Source organism: Equus quagga, chromosome 7, assembly GCF_021613505.1.
Source record: "Equus quagga isolate Etosha38 chromosome 7, UCLA_HA_Equagga_1.0, whole genome shotgun sequence".
NCBI lineage: Eukaryota > Metazoa > Chordata > Mammalia > Perissodactyla > Equidae > Equus > Equus quagga.
Window position 1 is genome coordinate 19,309,819 of NC_060273.1, and position 16,170 is coordinate 19,325,988.

General features: G+C 42.9%; 1 protein-coding gene across 1 annotated transcript in view; it reads left to right on the top strand.

Moving 5' to 3' along the window:
• LCMT1 (leucine carboxyl methyltransferase 1) overlaps positions 1–16,170 on the top strand; it is a 75,504-nt gene that overhangs the window by 25,586 nt on the left and 33,748 nt on the right. The gene's annotated exons all lie outside the window — the stretch shown is intronic.

Sequence of the window (16,170 nt, forward strand, 5' to 3'; positions counted from 1 at the left end):
GGCTTCTTGGAACCAAGTCTTGCTGGAAAGACAGAGGTGAAGTAGATAATAATAATGTTGGTTTCCATGGGTTCTGAGGAGTGCAGGTCTGCCTCTTTTAGAGGATACATTCCATTGGGGTTGTCATCATCCCCATTGTGCACCTGAAGCTCAGGCCAGTTCAGGGGAAAGTGGCCTGTCTAGACCACATAATATTTGTGTGCAGAGCCCAAAGCTTTCCAGAGCCCTTGAGTGTGTGCACAAGAGCCTACCTGTTAGGGGGCTGTGTGGGGAGCATTGTGAGCACAGGTATGTATCCTGCACTTGAAAGCATGAAAAAAAAAGCATGAGGCTCAAGGGTACTCCCTCCCTTCCTTCCACAGAAATTATTGAGAGTTCACTCTGTGCCGGGCCCTTCCTTTCTACGGGTTGGTTGGTGGGTATTCAGTGATCAGGACACATGATGAGCAAGACTGACGTGGTGTATGACGTAGTGGACCTCACAGCCTGGTTGGAAAGGATAGACAGGGAGCAAATAAGTACATGAAGTAGATAATTACAGTTTTGTGTTGAGTGCTGGGAAATACAGCATTTACCATTAGAGTTCGTATTTTAGATGATGATGTTTAAGCTTAGAACTAAAATAAATAAATAGTGCAGGAGAGCATTCAGAGAGAGCAAGGAAGGAGAGGAACTGAAAGAATGCCCTGGAAGCTGGGTCCGCATAGGGACTATAGGGTGGGGAAAACAAAAGGCTGGCACTTTTTGTACGTTCTTGGAGACTAAGCAAAGCGCTTCAGAACATGACTCTGGAGCCAGACTGTGTCAGACGGACCCTAGCTCTGCCACTTAGGAGCTGTGTGAACTTGGGCAAGTTACTAAACCATTCTGTGTCTCGGTTCCCTGATCTGTAAAATGGGGTGATCATAATCGGTACTTCATAGGTGAGTGTAAAGATTGAATGATGTTTCGTTATCAATAAAGCACTTAGAGCAGTGTCTGGCATTTAGTAGTTGTTAGTAGTGGTTGATTAAATGAATGGATAAATACGTACATAGGTGTTAAAGGCTTGGAGACTGTTAGTGGTGAAATGTGTGGACTTAAATGGATTATACCCAACTTTATTTCTTCTCCAGCTTGCAGTTGCTACTGATCACATCTGTAGCACTGTTGAATTGGAAATAATATCTCTCGTATCTACTGCTATTTGCAAAGAAAATCTGAAGTGCCATCAGAATTATCAAAGCGAAATAAAATAGTTTTCAGTAGCACATTAGGGTTAGGCTTATTTGATATTGATTGGTTTTATTGGTTTATTTAATATCTGTTGGTAACATTTTTTGCAAACTTATTTAAAAATAAACTAGCTATAAAATAGTTCAGACACAAAGAAATGTACAGAGAAATAGTTTAACTAGAGTATGTTTTTCCTTGACTCTCTGTTGGATGGTTTTTATAATTTCAGCTCTTCTCTGCCTCAGTTTCCAATGCCCTCTGTGTCTACAGATGTCTGAACATGTAGGGGAAGTTTGGGTTTGGAACTGCAGGGAATCTAAGGCAGTTCCCAACTCACACTGCACATCACTGTTGTCTGTGGGGCTTTTTAAAAGAGCACAGATGCTCAGGGCCTGCGCTGGACCCACTGACTCAGAATCTTCTGGGATAGGTCCTAACTGAAAAGACCACACACGTTCGTCATCCGGAGGCATTTCATCAAAGGTTTTTTGCATGGGGTTTTCCCTCATCTGAAAAAACATGCAAAGAAATTGTGAGAATCTATAATATAATGTTTTAAGATCTTTTGCAAGACTCAATGTCTTTCAGGTTCTGTGATACTGTGATCTGCATTTTTACTGTAATGTATTAAAACTTTAAATCTTGTGAAAAAGTCATGTTATTAAATAAGGATTCCTTGTTTGAATCATGGGCAAATTACCCACTTTCTGCCTCAGTCTCCTCACCTTTAAAGTGGGGATGATAGTGGTAACCTACCTTTTGAATGTGAGGGTTAAGTGAGATAATCGATGCAAAGCAGGTAGCGCAGGATCTGGCACAAAGTCAAGGCTTCCATAAGTTATTATTATATTAGTTTTGATTTTCCTCCAGTCTGAATATTATTTGATTGAAGTTACTGAATATGTTGTAGCTGTGGGTCAGGCTGGTGTCTGCCGCCGTGAGTTAAGCCATAAAAATCCCTAAAGTAACTTTAAAAAAGCCTGTCTCGAGGCTCCTGCACTTCCGTTACTTCTGTTTTTGCTTGCTCCCTCCTTTGGAACAGAGCCTGTCTGGGGATCCTAATGAGGTCATCTGTCTCATGGGTTGTTGTGAGGATTAAATGTGGAGTGTTTGGCACACAGTAGGTGTTCAAGTTTGGTAGTTATTGTCATGACGAACCCTCCACCCCCATCGTCATCAGACCATCACCATCATTGTTGTCATGATGGCCTCGTGCTATCACTCCTACAATCTGATAGTTAGGACTCTTCAGATTGGATATACTAGGTTTATACCTAATAATTCCATTTGTTTCAGCAGATATCTGTCAAGCACTTACCATGATGCTAACTCTCCCCACTCCCCATTCTCTCTTCTTATCTTCCCTATCATGCTGTGCCCCTAGTCAGTTCTCTACTCTTTTCTTTACCCATGATCCCCCCAAACCCTCCCAGTGTCCTCTGAAATTACCGCTCCATAATCACCAGCCACCTCTATTTCCTCAGCCTCTCCTTAGCCCTTCCCTCCCTCTCTTTGCCTTGACCCTGGCCCTTCCCTAGGAATATCCTTTTCTTGAGGCCCTGTCAAGTGGTGCTTCTGTTTTCTCATACACTGCAGATCTCAGGATTAGCAGGTTGGAGATTTGTGTCTTCTCTGCTCTTTGTCCCCCGCCCCATTTCTTTGAGATCCATGGTCCTCAGCTGGAGCACCCTCTCTTCCTCCTCATTACTCTTTTCTGCCTGATTACTCCCCTATTTCATTGAAGATTTGGGTGCCTGGCCCACAGCCTTCCTCTCTGCCTCAATTCTTGCCATTATCCTAGTTGACATCAGTGTGCATGTGGAGGACCCAGTGGACACCTGGGGCACTCATTTTCTTCAGAGCCTCATCTGCAGTGCTGACCTCTTCTCATTTACCTGTCGCCATTCCCACCATGATAGCCTGGATTTCTGTGCTGAGGCCCTCAGCATCTTTTTCCATAGGACCTCCATGGTATTTTCTATCCTTTAGATGCTTCCTCTAGGCTCTTACCTCTCAGTTGAGCTTGGGGTTCATAATGTATCGTGCCGGAATTCTCTTGGCAATGCCTCCTCTCCCTTGCCCTTCAGTCCCAGTAAACCCAAAACCAAACTACCCATTTTTGTCTTGAGAACTGGAGATAGGACTCACAGAGCAGAGCAGCTGGGTACTATTTTGAATTCATGTCACCCCACCTCACCTGTGCCCTCACAGAGCCTGACCATTCTAGTATGATTCTCTTGTCAAGTCACTCTCCCATGCTCCAGAATATTTAATTCAGACATTTTCCACAGACTTCTGATTTACTCCCCTGAACCCTTCATTCTCAAGATAATATGGGTGATGTTTTGAGTAGGCTTAACATAGAAAATAGAAGCCTTCAGATTGGAACTCCATTCACTTCCTCCAAGAAACTTAACCAACCTATCCTACTGTTACAGTTGCAATGTCCTCCAGCAAAGACCACCGGAAGCACATCAGTAGGTAAACAAGTTGGGTTTAATTACTCTTTGTAATGAGGGAGACCTCACATCATGGGGAACTCTGGGGCCTATCAGGATAAGGGCGTTAGAAAGAACTTACAGGATTTGGGCTTTGGTTGGATAGTTTGGGGAGGGTTCAAGGAAGCAGGGATTTGCTCTGGACTGGGTGCTGACAGGAGGCAGGGATGATTCTGTGATTGTGTAGCTCAATCAATCAATTCTAGAAGGAATTGTGACTAGAGTGAGACAAACGTTATAATTCATAAAGAAGCCACAGTTGCTCGCTTCAGCCAGGAGAGAGGGATGTTTGGTATTTTCTGGATGGCATGACGGCCTTCTATTTGTCTGTTTAGGCAAAATGATGAAGTGGTCTTGTTTTGTCTCACATCATCGCTGTTGCAGCTTGACCTTGTGCTGGTGTTTGTGAGAAGTTTATGTCCAACAGGTAAACAGCATGGCTTGTGTGAGCACGAGGCCAGCTTCTAACAACAGGAAAGCCTGGCTCATGGTGAAGCGGGGTCAGCAAGCCGAAGAGTCGAAAGAAAGATTTCTTGGACTCTCAAGGTCTGGCAGTAGTGCTCTTTTATTTAGATAATAGTGTGGAATAACATGGGGACAGGACCCATGGGCAGTCAAGAGCTGCTGCTGCAAACATGGGTTGAGAGTAGGGCTAAATTTAAGGCATAGGTATGTGAGTTACCTCTTTACAAGAAAAAGGAAAGAATATGTAAAAAAAAAAGTTGTTAAAATGGTATCAGTGCTGGTGGGGTCTGGTTATTGGGTGGTCTTATAACTTTTAGATAAGAATCAAACGGGATTAAGTAAATGGCAGAAGCCACCACCTTAAATATTATCTTCAGCTAAAGACAAAGGAGGATGTTGGTGGTGGGGAGTAACTATGAGGTTACCAGACAAGTGCAATAAACAAGACTTAAGTCCTTGCCTCCCCATTAAGAGTTTCCAGAGATAAGGTCATCTCCCTTCCTCCTGGTGCAGAGAGGGAGACACTCCCCACAGATGGAGACTTCCTTCACAAATACAAATGTCTCTCATCAAAGGGCAAGCAAATTCCACTCCTCAGAGCCTCCTCATCTGCAGTTTTTAAAAGTAACCAGCCTAAAATAATCCTCATCAATGGTACCTGGCTAGCTCCTGGATGTCAGCACTGCTTTTCTTCTTTTCACAGTGGAGGAAGTGAGTCTTAAAAAGATAAATAGGTGTTTGTCAGGCAGGAGAAAACAACATGACCTAAACAGCAATGCAGATTGATGCAGAGGATTATTTGCAGAGGATTATATGCAGATTATGCAGAGTATTAGGAGAAGTGGACTTTCAGTAGGGGTGTGGGTGGCCAGAGAATTCCAGAGAGGTTGTCGGAGAAAGAAATGTAGAAGTCCCAAGGTGAATAGAAGGTCCTGAGGGGTTTTAAGTGGAAGAACTGACATGATCTGGGGTGTGTTGTAGAAAAATCCCCAGCAGCCGTGCAGGAGATGGGGTGATGACAAAGGGAGGTCTGTGCTCTTTTCCTTCCCCGCTTCCATGGCCCTTGCTCACGTCTGCTCATTCACCCGGTCTATTGCACCACGTCCTTGTTGTCGGACCTGCTTTGGTCTAACCCCCTCCTCCAACCCAGTGTTTATGCTGTGGCCAGGGTGATTTTGGGGAATCACAAATCTTTTCCTATCACTTTGTCACTTAAAACCTTTGGATGTCCCATCAACCAGAAGGTAAAAACCTACACGACGTTGCATGACACTACACCCTTCATGATCTGATCATGCCCTGGATACCCACTGCCGACTGGAAAACTCCATTTGGAGGTCTCAGAATGATCTCAAACTCATTATTTCCAAAACTGTCTTCAAGATCATCTTCATGTGCTCTCCTCCTCGTCACCTCCCCAAACCCAGTGAATGGGCTGTTCATTCAGTTCCCAAATGCAAAAGGTAGGAGTCAGCTTGGAACTGCCCTTTCACTTACCCCGATGCGATCAGTCCCCCAGACCTGTTGATTATGTGTGCTGAACATTTCTGGAACCTACTCTTTTTCTCCACCTCTGCTGCTTCTATCTCACTGCAAGCTGAGGTCACCTGTGGTCTGAGCTATGGCACTAGTCCGCTAACTGAGGACCCTAAGTCACTCTTCCCTCCCCCAAATCCATATCTCCCACTGAAGCCAGAGGTTTGTAAAGGGCATATGTAATCCCTCATTTAATGACTTCTTGTGGCTGTGGGAAAAAGACCAAGGATTCCTGTGTGTTCTCCACAGCCCTGCCTGCTCCGTCGTACTTCTCCAGCCTCACTTCACATCACTCCGTGCTTCCCTTTGGGGTCTCTTTTGTTCTTCAGATATGCCCTGTTCCTGCCTTCTGTGGGGCCTTTCAGCACGCTGCTCCCTCTGCCTGCAGTGCTTTCTCCCAGCCTTCCTGTCTCAGTAGTTCTACATCATCTCTCAGATGGAGGCATCCATTCAACACTCTTTATTGAGTGCCTGCTCAGTTTCTGGAGACACTGTTCTAGTGCAGTTACAGTAGTGAACAAAACTGGAGCTCTGATGGTGCTTTTTTTTCCAGGAGGCAAACAGACAGGAAGCCAAAATACCTGGCATGTCAGGTGGAGGTAGATGCAGTGGGAGTGTTGGAAGGAGTTGTCACTGGAGATGGGATGGCCAGGGAAGGCCCTGCTGACAAGGTCAATCCTGGGGAAAGACTTGTGGGGGGTGAGGAGTGAGCCCTGTGGATATCTGGGGAAACAGTGTCCAGGTAGACAGAACAGAGAGCAGAGAGGCCCTGAGGCAGGAGCTGGCCTCCCCTGTTCTAGGAGCCACAAGGCCAGCATGAGTGAGAGGGAGAAGAGTAGCAGATGGAATCTGGGAGGCCGTGGGGACAGATGCTGCAGGCTCTTGTAAGGCCCTAACTTGTGCTCTGAGATGGGAGCCACTGGAGGATTTTGAACTGAAGGAGGAGGTGACGTGACTTGAATTTCCACAGGATCGCTTCAGCTTCTCTGTGGAGAACAGACCGTAGAGGACAAGGATAGAACAGTGAGATGAGTTAGTGGTACTGGAATATCCCAAGTCAGAGATGCTCGTGGCTTGGATCAGGATGGTAGTGGAGCAAGTGCTGAGAGTCGGTCAGATTCTGGGTCCATTTTGAAGGTAGATTGAGCTGATGGAATGTGTTGACAGACTGGTTGTCGGGGGAGACTCAAGTGTCAATGATGACTGCAAGGTTTTTGGTTTCTCTCAGATGAGGAACCCTCAAGGAGGCCTCTCTGATACCCGCAGTCAAGATCTTGCCCCTGTTATATGTCCTCATGACACTCTCTGCATCGCCTTTGTGGTCATCAGCCCAGTTGTAATTCAGACATACTGTTTCATGTTTTTCTCTCTGACTAGAGTAAATGTGATACAGAGCAAGGACCATGTCTGCCTTAATGCCGTGTGCATTGTAGACGCATAATAATTTGTCAGATGGCTGAAGTGAAGAGGAACTCAGTGCAGATGGTCAAGATTACCTTTCCTGATGAGGTCTTAAAATTCCGGTTTTCTGTTTTACTGGTTTTCAGTTATCTGTATGTTTTAGAAACCAGTCCAGGGGCTGTAAATCTGAAATTCCATTGTGAATATTATAGAGTTTAATTTGATTTTTCAATGGAATCGAAAAATGCCCCTCTTGACATGCAGGCAGGCCACAGTGTCACCTCTCAGGAAAGGCAGCCTTTTCCTGGGGGCCTCGGCCTTTCCAGCACACTAATCATATCTTCACAGCTGTGCCCCAGAGAGCAGGGCTGAAGTTTTCATCAGAAATATTTTGACGACAGTGGCTGCTTCTTTCCTCCCTGGAGATGATATGTCACTTTAGAACTAGAACATTCTATTCAGGATAAATTAGCTGCCAAACTTGCCCATCAAGAAAGTCAAATAAATCGTGGATTTTTTCCCATTTTTTAAAAAGAGGAATTAAATTTTGGAAAATATCTGTGAAAGATAATGATTTTAGATCTAGAATATTAGTATCACATCATTTTTTTCTCTTAAAAACTTTTTTTTTAATTACAAAAGTGAATACTTTTTCCCCACTCAGTAGCATAATATGAACCTATTGTATGTAGTTTCACAGAGATCCACTTCATTCTTTTTAATGGCTGCACGGTATTCGCAGTGTGGTTGTAATTTACTTGACTGCTCTTCTGTTGGATTTTTGCACGTGGTTTGAGTTTTCCTATGAGATGGATTTCAGGGGAGAAGTTTCTGTAAAATGGTTCTTGAAAGAGCTTATGTTAGTTTTCATTCCCATCTGTAGTGAATAAGATGCTAATCATCGAATATTCTTAGTTTCTTAAATTGTTTATCAACTGGCAGCTGGAAAATAATACTTCTTTTTAATTTGTATTACTATAATCACTAGTGAGGCAGAATTTTTAATCTGCTATGATTGATATTTTCTATGTGAGCCCTCCATATCATTTTCCTAGTGGGCTGTTGTCTTTTACTTGTTTGGTTATTTGTGTTTTTATTATTGATTTGTAAGAACTTTTTATATCAGGGATAGTAATCTCTTGCCTCTGTATTTGTTGCAGTATTTTCTCTCAAACTCATGCTTGTCTTTCAGTTTAGCTTGTATCGTACATTTCATAATACAGAAATTGTGAATCTTTACGGTGCAGAATCTGACAATTTAACTTTATGGCTTGTGGATTTCAGGTAATGCTTTGAAAGACCATATTCTCAATCATTCTAACATTTTCTTGTAGCACTTTTATGTTTTTGACTTTTATGCTTAGATCATTCATCTATCTTTATTATTTTATATATTATAAAGTAGCAGTCTAACTTAATTTTATCTCAAATTATTAACCAGTTGTCCCTACACCATCTATTGAATGGTCTCTATTTTCCCATTGATTTGAAACATCACTTGGATTATATACTAAATTCTTATATATATTTTAACACAGCAATACATTTGTCATTCTTGAGTTCCAGTTGAAATTGCTTTTTTTTCATTTTGATGCCTGAAAACTTTGACTCGCAAAGTTACTTAGTTGTGAATTGATTCAGAGCTCCCATAGCTTGTTTCACAGGGTAAGAATAGGTTTGTACCAGGGAATATCAGAATTTTTTAGTCTGTGTGAGCAGCTGTGCTCCAGGAAGAAAGAAAAGCAAGGGGTACTAACAAAAGACATGTGTCTGAGTCTGTCCCTTTTCATCAGGAAAGCAATAGCTTTATGGGAAACCCTACCCTGTAGGCTTCTATGTACTTCTCCTTAGCCAGAACTAGGACATGTGGCCCCACCCCTGGCTGCAGGAACGCGTGGGGAGGTGAGAATTTCTACTTGGGTAGATTGATACCTCAAACAAAATTGGGGTCCTCTTCGTAAGGAGAAAGGGGTGAGTGGATATTGAAAAGGGAACTTGGAGGGTCAACTACATTTCTCATCTTATCTTTTTTCCCCCCCAAATTTCCCCAGGTATTCTTAAGAGAAATTGGGGGGTGGGAGGTGGGGGGCGGGGAAGAAGAGGGAGGTGGGAGGGAGGGGGAGAGAGGAAGATAATTTATATAATAAAAAGCTCAAGTTGTCAGTGTTCAGTTTGATGAGTGCTGACAACTGTATATCTCTGTTACCACCACCAAAAACAAGATATAAAGTATTTCTGAAACTCCAGAAATTTTCCCTGTATCTCTTTCTGGTTAGTCTTCCAACCTCCACCTAACAGTCCTTTTTTGATTTCGGCCACGATTGATTAGATTCACCTATTCTTGAACGTCATGTCAGTGGAATCATATGGTATGTATTCTTTCTGTGTCTTCTTTCACTCAACGTGTTCTTTGAGATTCATCCATGTTGTGTGCACTGTCAAAGATCAACAAAGCCAGATCGTAGTTAAAGTGGTAAGGACAGATTTTAATCACTAATAACTACTACAATAAAGAAAAGACTCCAGTGTGAACTAAACCCAACTTGGATTTGTACAGAGGGCATTTTAAAGGGAGAATGAGGGAGTAAGGAGAATAATGAGTAGAGTCAGAGAAGAGAAAAATTACACAAAGTGGGAAAGAGGGATTGGTCCATGTGAAACCATCTGAATTTGCTACCTGGGAGACTGGGGCCTTGTCTTTAAGTGTTGGTTGGAACAAACAGTAAATGCTTTTGCCAGCGTTGAGTTTTCTTAGGCGGGCACTTCAAGGGGGACTAGCGTCATCCTAGGGGTGTGGCTTTGAGCTGTTAGAAGCTATCTTAGTGTTTGTTCAAGTCTTTATAGAATAAACCAAGTTTGAGGCCTGTCGAGAAGAGGGCTCAGAGGAGCCTGGCCAGGGTTTGGTCAGGGAGAGAACCTTTGTCAGTGTAAAGTAGTTTGCTCCTTTTTATGTTGTGTGAATATACTCTGATTAGTTCATCCATTCACCTGATTATGGATGAGTTGTATCCAGTTTTTGGCCATTGTGAATAGCCTGCAATGGACATTATTATATGTCTTTCATTTCTCTTGGATAAATGTCTAGGAGTGGAATTGCTTAGTCAGAGGGTGGGTATGTATTTTAATTGCCAGACTAATTTCCAAAGTGGTTTATCAGTTTACACCAGCAATATATCAAAACTGCCATTGCTTCATATCCTTGTTAACATTCGGTATTGTCAGTGGGTGTGAAATAGCATTTCATTATGGTTTTAAATTGCATTTCCCTGGCAACTAACGATGTTAAACATCTTTCTGTGTGCTTGTTGGCCATTCCTGTATCTTCTTTTGTGAACTGTCTTTTCAAAACTGTGTATTTTTTTAAAGATTTTTATTTTTTCCTTTTTCTCCCCAAAGCCCCCCGGTACATAGTTGTGTATTCTTCGTTGTGGGTTCCTCTAGTTGTGGCATGTGGGACGCTGCCTCAGCGTGGTCTGATGAGCAGTGCCATGTCCGCGCCCAGGATTCGAACCGACGAAACACTGGGCCGCCTGCAGCGGAGCGCGCGAACTTAACCACTCGGCCACGGGGCCAGCCCCCAAAACTGTGTATTTTTGATGATGTATACATGCACACGTGTATATATGTGTATGTGTATTGTTGTACATGTGTATGTATATACAAACAGGTACACAAACACGCTCACAAACAGATACACATGACGTAAACAACTGAAGTATTGGGAGAGGGGTCTAGATCAGGTGGGTAAGTAGGTTTGAAAAGCAGCAGAATGAAGTTCTCTGCAAGGTTGCACAGCTCGAGGAAACTACCTTAACATCTGTGTGTAAAGCAGTGCCTTCCTTGTAGGCTTGTTAGGAGGGTTATGTGTTCCTATGTGTTAAGCGTTTAGAATAACGCTTGGCGCCTAGTGAGCACTCAGTGAGTGTTGATTAGAAGTAAAATGAACCAACCCAGCCTTGATCCTCATCAGCCAGCGAGCAGAGAGGGCACCTTCTCGTGCCCTGAACCCTCTGATGAAGGGATGCCTATGGGAGGCTTTTTCACACCTTTGCCATGAAATTCCCATTGTGGCAGTTGACACCCACGCAGATGGGACAGAGTCAGTAAATCTTTCTTGGATGAATAGATAGGGGTTGGGCCAGGTCAGTGTTTCCCACGGGAGGAATGTGAGATGGTTTTAGGCGGTACACAGACTGGTATTTTAAATTTAAATAATTAGGTATTTATTACAGAATGTGTTAGAAGAAGATATTTGGTAGCATATCAGACCTGAGTATTAAAAAAAAGGTAGTTGATTTCAAGACATATAAAATTGAACATGTGGTATGTGAATATCATGAAAATTTTTAGAGTAGTAGTGGATTGAATGAAATTGAGAAAATTTTTAAGGTCTGTCTAAATCTGAGATGTTTGATTCTTTGCATCTGGGTTTCAAACATGAAATTAGGACATACAAGTAGAAGGGATGTTCTCTGGGTTTTGGGAACAGAGGACTAATGGGAATGGACAGCAAACGAGATGCACAAGATCGTGGTATGGAGATAAGTAGTATTAGATTTTTGGTATCTACTCTGGACAGTCTTTATGTATATGTATATGTTCATTCTAGCAAAATTGGGAACATCCTGTATATGTAATTTTGTATTCTGCTTTGTTCACCTGATGCGATAATTCCAGGTTCAGTATTCTTGTACAAAAGTCTTTGTGTCCATTCTTGTTTCCTTAGGATAAGATCCCAGAAGTGGGATTGTTCTGTCATTGTGTACACGTTTTTCTGGCTTTTTGTACCTGTTGCCACGGTGCCTTGGACGTGACTGTGCCAGTTGATCGTTCTGGCGGTGGTGTTGAGTGCCATCCTCCTCAGCCCTCTCCAGCGCCAGCTTCTGTTAAAAAATAGTTCTGTTGCCAATTTGATAGGAGAAGTACTGCTCTCTGCTTTTGCTTTCATTGTGCTTTTTAAAAAATTATTGATAGAGCTGATATGTGTGTTCATTGATCAGTTGGATTTCTTTTGTGAATTGTTCTTTTTTTTTGTCTTTTGTCCTTTTTTTCCTTCTTGGATATTAGGGTTTTTTTCTTACTAATTTATTAGTCCTTTATACTGAAAGGATGTTAATACTTTGTGGTGTGTCGCAGATATTTTTCCTAGTTTAATATTTGCCTTTTATGTTTGTTACTGTTTTCTTCTTGTGAAGCAATGCTGTGTTTGATTGATTCTGTGACACATGTGTTTTTGCCTTTTAACTTTTTTGAAATCAGATGTGATTTATTCTTGATGTGTCCTGCAGTCACTGTCAGGTTGTGTTAGAGTTGCCATTACCTGTGCAAGTGGACATGGTCGTTATTCCTGGTGGCAGGGCTGGACCTCTGCAACCACAGCCCCTGGATGCTTTTGTCCCCATACCATTTAAGGGCCATTTGAAGAAGGGGCACAAATCCTGATTGCTGTTTGAAAACCATCCATTGATACCTTCTGATGAGATCAGGAAAAGGTATCAAAACTTACAGAGTGAGGGGCAGCAGCTTGGAAGAAAATCTGAGAGAGAGATGATGATGGTCTCTTAAGAAATGCGGTGTCCCCAACACCCTCTATGGCATGAAGGTCGATACTGTGTGGAAACTCACAGATATCCTGAAAGTGAAGACTTAATCAACTTATTTCCCTCATCTTTTCCTTTTTGTGTGTGTACGAGAGAGAGATGATGGTCATCTGTTTAAAGAAGTCTAAAAGAGCTTTTTCAATAACCACAAAATTAAAATTCTAAGTGATAAGAAAAACTAATTGGCAGTGTATTTTCTTTCTTTTTTCAGTCTTACAATTGATTGCATTTTAGATATAATGAGATATGGCATGTGGTTGTTAGTGTACAAATTTTAAAAACATAGATACATTTTTAAAAAACCCAGAAATCTCAGAGATAATCATTAACATTTTGATACCAATTAGTCCTTCACTCCTTCTCTGTATTTACAGACATACACATATGAAACCGGCAACCAGTTAGCCATTGATGATTAAGTAGCCAGGAACTAATGTTCTTTTTCCTTTTTGCAATTACTCATTATAGCTTTTAGCTGTTTATCCTACCCATTGTTAACTGTGCTGTTTAGGCAGTATGCTGACTCCCTCTAGGTTCCTATAGATAACATCTCCCTGGAGCCTGGGTCACCAGGGTAATGGGTGTTTAGACTGTTTTTCAGAATTAGAACCCCTTTGTCCACTCCAGGCCAGTTGAGACCACCAACTCATCAGCTGGACCCACACAGATATCTGATAGGTGACCTTTTCATGTCAGGAGGCTAAAAACTCCACCCTCACATCAGGTTCATACTGCCATTTTGTGAGCATGCGTCCTCTGAAGAGGCATGAAGTCTGACTGTGCATGCACACATCATCGATTACTTTACCTCTCCTCGCCTCCAGTGACTTATCTCCACATTTCAGACCACCTTGCCCCACTATCCCATAAATATCCTTGAGTTCCTATTTTCGGGGAAGTGGATTTGAGACTCATGCTCTTGCTTCCTCACGTGGCTGTCTTGTGATTAAACTCTCTGTTTGCTGCAATCTCGTCATCTCTGTATTTGGCTTTCCAGGTGGCAGGCAAAAGCGAACCTGGCACGGTAACACACGTATTTGTGGCACATACGCTACATATATTTTTGGTTGTACCTTTTTCTCTGAAAAGTGTATCTTGACCATCTTGCCATGTCCAGTTCTTTTAGTTTATGTTTTCAAGATTGGTTAGTATTTCATTGTGTGGATGCACTGTCATTTGCTCAGCTAATCGCCACTTGATGGCCTATAAGTCCTGAAACATGCTCATTAGCCTCAGAACTCCCATCAGCAGTGCCCAGCAGCACTCTCTTCCTTACTCTTTCCCACAGTGTGTTGTAAATCCTTTTATCTTGGCCAATCTCATAGGCAAATCAGTGAGGTCCTTTTTCCTCGAGACATGGACACCACTGGCAGTCATCTTGATTTGAAGATCAGAAAGAAACACGTGTTAGAAACACCAGGAAGCAGGAATTGTGGGAACTAGGATCAGATGTACTTGTGTTACGTCCTGTTGCATCTCCCCACCTTTTGTGCTGCGCATCACTGACCACGTCCAGCGTGCTGTTGAGATCAGTCCCAGGCTCCTGCCAGGCCCTCTGTTACCTCAGCTGGCTTCTCTCTCTAGAGTCCTCTCTGGTTTCTCCTGTTTTCTACTGTTCTCCAGCCCCCAGGCCTACTTCCCGATACTAGAACGCTCCCAGTCCATTCCCACCCCACAGCGTTTCTATCTGCTGTTCCTCCCGTCTGGAATGCCTTTGCACAGCTGACTTTCTCCACTTCCCTAGGACTCAACTCAGCATCCCCTTTTCAGAGAGGCCTTCCCTTTCACCTTCTCTAAAGTAGGTCCCTCTATCCTCCATACTGTTGAATCCTTCATTTGTTATAATCTCTTATTTATGTTTGTCTCTGTCCCTTGTCTGTCTTGTTGCCACTGTATCTCCAATGCCTGGCACTTAGCAGACACTCAATAAATATTGCTTGACTGAATCAATAGTATTTAATTGACTGATAATACAGAACTGAGAGGAATAGAAACTGCTCCTTGTTATCCAAGAGGCAATAATAAGTCTAGGAAGGAGCGCTTAGAGGGAGGCAAATTGACCAGCTTTTCAGCAGTTGCTTAGCAGTGGAGTGAGTGCCTTCTTTGTGGGGAGTAGTCAAGCAGTGGCTTAATACTGTTGAAAGCATTCTTGCGCTGGATATTGGAGTTGACTAGATCATTTCTGAGTCCGCTTCCTACCCTTAACCTGTTTGGTTTGTGTTCTCATCACTGCTCTACCACTCCTGCCTCAACTGCAGGTATGGCTTTTACCGCCAGATGGCACCAGAGGATTCCTTTGAAATCAGTGTTCATCACATGGCCACCAACAGTGAGAAAACACATTTCATTGCACTTAGACCCCCAACATGTGCTTGAAACAAAAGCTTCACGAAACAGTCTTAACCCTTACTATGTGTAATGCATGCTTATATTTTCCGTTTTACTTTGTTTTTTTAAATGCAGACTTGTATAGTATTAAACTGATTTCATATTAAAACAGCTCACTGTTGGAAAAGCACTGTTTTAGATCACTGAGCAGGTTTACTCTGTAAAACTCGTGGGTCTGCTGTTTTCCTTGAACATCTGGGCTTATAGCAAATTGTGTCCCTTAGTGAGTCTTTGTGTGTTTCTGTGCTGAGTTCCTGCATCGAGCAGCTGAACACATGCTTCCTTATGAGTGTCTATGGATGTAGAAATATGGATGGAGAGACTGTGGGGGACATGTTTGTAGGGAAGTCAGCACCTATTGCAGTCAAGGCAGCAGCAAGCCTTGTGAGTAGATGTAAAGAAAAGATGGTATCTGCTTCTGGGGCCTCAGAATCCAGCTGGGTGAGATTCCATACACACACACACACACACACACACTCACACCCACACACGCCCATATCTTAATTTTCAGCTTATTTATCAAGCAACATGGAGATGAGTGTATTATTTGGGATCTCACTTAGGATGCTTCAGCCTGCAAGTAACAGAAGCCGGGCTCAAGTTGGCTCAAATGGTGAAGACGTTTATTATCTCACAAACTATCTGTTGAGAGGTAGAGCAGGCTCCAGGTCCACAGGGGTGTGGCATGGCATTGCCTTAGGGATCCAGGTTCCCTCCATGACTTCTCAGTTGTCCCGATGCTGGTTCCACTCATGGTTGCCAGAAGACTTCCAGTGGTAATCTGGGCTTCAGCTCCTAGGCTTGGAACACTAAAACCTTAATTCCTTGTAGTGTACACTGAGAGAGAGTTTAGGCTACCATAGCATTTTCCAGGTTGTAGCTATTTTGTTTACTTTCCCCTGGTTTCCCCACTATGACCTCCTTAAGGGACATGAAATGACTGGCACTTAACACAGAGTTGGGAGAAGTACTTAGGTAGTTGTTAGTGATGTTTGCCAGATACTTCTGGGTCTCCCTTCTCTGGACACAGCACGTTTGGTTGAGTGGAGTTATCTGACTAGATCTGG